Below are 5367 nucleotides of genomic sequence, written 5' to 3'. Positions count from 1 at the left end.
CAAGGTATATGATTTGTTGAATGTAAAACTGATGATATGCCTTGGAAACTTTCACTTAATCCACAATAAAAACCTTAAAAAAAGAAAGAAAGACAGATTACACCCAATCTCCCAGTTTCCTAAAGGGAGATTAGCAAAATTCAGGTACCCTGCCTTAAAATTCTTAAAAATACAAATAAATAAATTGGCAATTTAATCTTAAACAGGAAGTGCAATGGGTTATATCCATTCCTTTCTTACTTGCAATCTCTTTAGTGGGTGGGTGGTCTGTCACACATCACATGGTTAATAGTTATTTAGAATAAAATGTTTCCTTCTATTTTTGTGGAGAAGCTTTGGGGTTCAGAGTAGATGTTTTTAGTAACTTTTCCCCAATAATTGAGACTGGCACAGTTTTGTGGAAGGATGTGACTGCCCTCTAGATCTTAATGGGAAAAAGTTTACTTCAAAGTGGTTTAATTACTGTTAAGAATCCATTTTGCCTCAATTAGCTAGACATTTCATTAGTTTTTTCTTCAGCCCATTTATGATTTCCACAGAGAGCTCTACGTTGTAGAATACTTCACCCAAAAATGCCTGATGGAGCTCCAGTTTTTCTGATGAGAAAAGTGGTAAGTGTTCATTGTGGGAAACTTTAAAATGCTGAAAAATATATAGAAGGAAACAAGTACTGCAGATCAAAGATAACCACTGGTAACACTTTGGAGTACTTTCTCCTAAACTACTGGTCTCTTGCTTACTCTCTCTCTAAATAAAGAAATAAATATACATCGCTGGAAAAAACAAAAAAATTATTATGCCAAAGTCCCTAGTTCTCAAGGAATCATTTCATTCACTTTGTAGGTGCTTGCGTACTTTAGCATCACCTTGAGAACTTTAAGAAAGTCATCATTTCCAGGCGCCATCTCTAGGAATTCACTTGGAGATAGATGGAGTTCTGGGATGGTTGCAGCATTTAAAGACACCCAGGTGACTCTAATGTATAGCCAATGTAGGTAGCCTTGTGCCTACAGTATATGTCTGTTTCAATGCCAGGAGGCAGCAAGTGAGCTCCAGTGTTCAGGATACTTATTTCAGGCTGAATACCAAAATATCCACTGCCGCTGACTCCATTCCAAATTATAGTAATGGGACCCCATAGGCTTGAGTAATATTTCAGAATTTTATAAATTCCTTTATGTACTCTCAAGTTGGCCACCACCTTGTACGGGCAACAGGACGCTAAAACAATATCCTCTGCTTCAAGTTTTCAGTTCTTTAGTTCTGACTCATAGCGACACTGTATAGGGTTTGAGGAGTGGTTGGTGGGTTTGAACTGCTGACTTTGCAGTAATCAATCCAGTGTTTATCCTACAACACCACACTAGGACCCTAATTAACTTATGTTATTAAGTATGGTAAAATCAGTTCCAACTCATAATGACCTTCTGAGGTTTAGCTGGTTTCTGAGGAATGGCTGGTAGGTTTGAACTGCTGACTTTTTGGTTAGTTGTTGTTGTTAAGAGCTGATGAGTTGATTCTGACTCATAGCGACCCTATATACAGTTTCCAAGGAGTAGTTGGTGAGCTTGAACCTCCAACCTTACAGCTCAAACTGTGATATTATGTAGGGTTTCCGAGAAGTGGCTGTTGGGTTTGAACTGTCAACCTTTCAGTTAATAATCCAGTGCTTATCCTACAGTGCCACATCAGTACTCCACCCAGGCCCTGTTCTGTGCCGTTGAGTCTGTTCTGACTTACAGTGCATTAACCCACAGCAACACATCCAGTGCTTATCCTACGACAACATGGCAACATGTTAAAGGAATATACTTTGTAGTTTATAATTAGCCTATTTTTTCTGCTTTCTACTCCCTTTTAAGGTGCTCTGGTAGTGTACTGGTTACGAATTGGGCTGCAAACCGCAAGGTCAGCAGTTTGAAATGACCAGCGGTTCCTCGGGAGAAAGATGAGGCTTTCTGCTCCTGTAAAGATTTACAGCCTTGGAAACCCTGTACAGGGTCGCTATGAGTTTGAACCGACTCCATGGCACTTAATCACCACCACCAATCCCTTTTAGCCAGTTTTTGCCAAGAAGGTACCCCTACCGCAGCAGGCCCCGGTAAAGACAATGACAAGTACCAGATCTGGCCTGCTAGGCAAGGGTAGTAAAGTCAGCTGAGACCCATAACTGACACCTGAATAAGAACCAATGGCCAAGGAACAAAAACTTCCCAGAAAGACATCGTCTGATTAACTCGGACAACATTTAGAAGCGAGATGTCTAATGACTTTTGAGCCAGAATTCAAGCCCTACCTCAATGCATATTCATGACAATTTCTCAAGAATCAATTACATATTCATAATTCCCCTCATTTACTTCCTGATCTATGCATAGACCACCCTGGAATCACCGAGCTTGCGCTGGCCAGACTTAGTCCCACTTACTCCTTCCTTGATCAACCAAAGTAAAGCTTTCCTCCTTCACCTTAAACCAGTTTCTGCAAGAGTGTGAAGCCACAATTAGTTTAAGTGACTTATCTTGTAAGGAAAGAGGTCATTAGTGCTAATAATCTTGGTCTGTACTTCGCTTTAGGTTAATCAATAGTTAACATCCATCCTGAGGGCTGGGTTAGGAATAAAGAAGTTCCTGGAAGATCCTTTAGGGATCAGCACAATTTGAGATGGATTGAACAATAAAGAAGTTCCTGAAAGTCCTTAGGCTTTCATCACATGCCCCAAACCCTTTCTCTTCAGGGAGGCTGTCTTGGAAGGGCACACCGTCCCTCTGCTTGCTTTGCCAGACTCCTGCTCTTTCCTAACAACAGGCAGTCCTGGTGTGCCCCTGTACTGCAATCACTCAACTGCAATGTCAGTTTAAATCACAAGTTCTGTGGCTCAAACCCACCAGGCCCTTCTCAGAAACCCTACACAGGGTCGGTATGAGTCAGAATCAACTTCGGGGCACCTGACAAGGCAACAGCAGACACGATGTTGGGGGTATCCCTTGCACTTCGCTGAGTGAGACCTGGGTTGGTTCACAACAGTGATCCTAGAGGATAGAATAGAACTGTTCCATAGGGTTTCCAAGGTTGTTAATCAAACACAATTCTGAGGATGATGCAGGGCCGGGCAGTGTTTCTTCTTTTATGTGTAGGGTAGTTATGAGTCTTAACCGACTCCACAGCTCCTAAACAACAAATCTTTACAGCTGATTGCCGCATCATTTTCATGCTGAGCTTCTGGTGAGTTTGAATCAAGGACCTTATAGTAAGTTAGCAGGTCAACGCTTAACCCCACTGTGCCATCAGGGTGTCCAAGTTGAGGCTGATGGGCTTGAACCACTGACCTTGGCAGTTAGCAGTCTCTGGTAGCGTAGTGGTTACGAATCAGGTTGCGAACCTCAGGGTCAGCAGTTCGAAACTATCAGTTGTTCCGTGGAAGAAAGATGAGGCTTTCTGCTCCCATAAAGATTTACAGCCTTGGAAACCCTGTACAGGGTCTCTATGAGTCGGAACCGACTCCACGACACAGAACTATTTACCTCACCGCGCCACACAGGACCCCTTGGTACATTCTAGGTACTCAATAAATATTCGTCTTGCGAATGAGCTGCCTTATCCGAACTGAAATGTAGCGTGTGTGAATCCCAAGTAAATTGCATTATTTTTCATTGTAACATCGGGCATCTGACTTCTTAGTCAAAGCTGGCCTGCCCCACGGTGGAGTCCAAACTTCCTCACAGGTTTGAAATTGCAGTTGAAGAGAACTCTTTGCCACTAGGAACAATTTCCCAGCCCCACCTTCTCTCTGCCTGAGACCAAATTAGGTAGTGCCCAGGATTTGCTACAATCACGTGAGTAAACTCCCAGGCCCCGCCTGACGCTAGTCAAATTGCGCATTACGCATGTGTATAGAATCTGTGCGCTTGCCCAGAGACCTCTTCTCTAGCTTCGCCTAGCTAGCTTCTAGGCTTCTAGGGGGCAGGCTTAAGGCCGGACCGGGAAAAGAGGCGGGGCGGCGACTGCGAAAGTGCGCGATAGAGAGCTGAGGGGCGGGGGCCGCATTGGTTACCCAGGCTTGAGCGATTGGAAATAATGCAGGTAAGTGAGGTGGGAGGTGTGGGGTTTGGAAGCTGGGGCTGTTTGTCCAGCTGGGGTCTGAGCCCGCGGCGCACATTCCTTACCAGGCCTACGTGAAGCGTGGGGTGCTAAGGCACCGGAGGAGGACCGAGCTAATCGAGACCCAGCGCAGGCGCACTGTGGGAAGGCGGGCGTGGTCCCGCTCAGCAGCTCTGGGTGGGCGCCCCTGTCCCTTAATGCCCTCCCACCCCCAAATCGATTCTTTAGGCTATCTCGCCACTAGGTCAGCCCCTTCTGGGGTCTGGGTAAGGCTTGCCGGCTGTCATCTGAGTTGTTAACTATCGATTCATTAACTCCTTTGATTATCTGAGCAGATGTGTTGTGGACCCATTGTATGGATATGGAAGTGAAATGAAAGATACCGCCTGAGGGTCCCACCACTTAAAGCCTTTGGAACTCTTACCTGATCTTCCCCTAACTCCCTAGTATTGGTCTTCCGAGGAGGGATGTGCGCCCTCTTGGATTTTTAATATGATGGGTTTCAGTATCAGTATCTTTCTCTCGTTCTGACTGTGGTAAGGATTAAGTGAGTAGGTACCATAAAGGTATTAGAAGAGTACCCAGCATCTGTTAAGTGCCGTCAAGCTGGTTCCGACTCATAGTGACACTGCCTGTGTAGAGGCTGATGGGTTTGAACCGCCAACCTTTGGGTTAGCAATCTAGTGCTTATCCTACAGCGCCACACCAGGACTCCACCGAGCACCTGTTGTTAGTGCGGTTGAATCTGTTCTGATTTACAGCCACCCTGTTGTATAGGGTTTCCGAGGAGCAGCTGGTGAGTTTGAACTGCTGACCTTGCGCTTGAAACTGACCTTCATTATCCTACAGCACCACACCAGGATGCCTAGTGCAAAATAAATTAGCTGTGAATTACTCCATGGGGTCTCAGCTCTTCCTTTCAGTCTAGTATCAAGCTCTTCTCACCTTGAATTCTATGGATGATTATTTTTTTTTAAGGTTTGTATTGTGAATTGAGTGAAGTTTACAGGGCAGATCGTTAGTTTTACATTCAACAAGTCATACACCTTGTTTCATTACAATGATTATAATCCCCTCCATGTACCATCTGTTAACAGAATTTCTCTCTATTCACTTTAGCTTTAAAAACAAAACAAAGAAAAACCACTCAGGCATATATAATAATTTATACACCCTCAGAAACCCTGTAAAGGGTCGCTATGGGTCGGAACCTACTCGATGGCACTTAACAACAACAACAACCTCCAAAGGGCACATTCTGCAAGT

At 44.4% G+C, this 5367-nt stretch overlaps 1 protein-coding gene across 1 annotated transcript in view; it reads left to right on the top strand.

The window, feature by feature from the left end:
- The window catches only part of PDCL3 (phosducin-like 3), a 58426-nt gene that overhangs the window by 35378 nt on the left and 17681 nt on the right, over positions 1-5367 (top strand). The gene's annotated exons all lie outside the window — the stretch shown is intronic.

This window comes from Chrysochloris asiatica, unplaced genomic scaffold (assembly GCF_000296735.1).
Source record: "Chrysochloris asiatica unplaced genomic scaffold, ChrAsi1.0 scaffold00150, whole genome shotgun sequence".
Classification (NCBI taxonomy): Eukaryota; Metazoa; Chordata; class Mammalia; order Afrosoricida; family Chrysochloridae; genus Chrysochloris; species Chrysochloris asiatica.
Note: the sequence above shows the minus strand (reverse complement) of the source record. Positions and strands in the feature narration are given on the sequence as shown.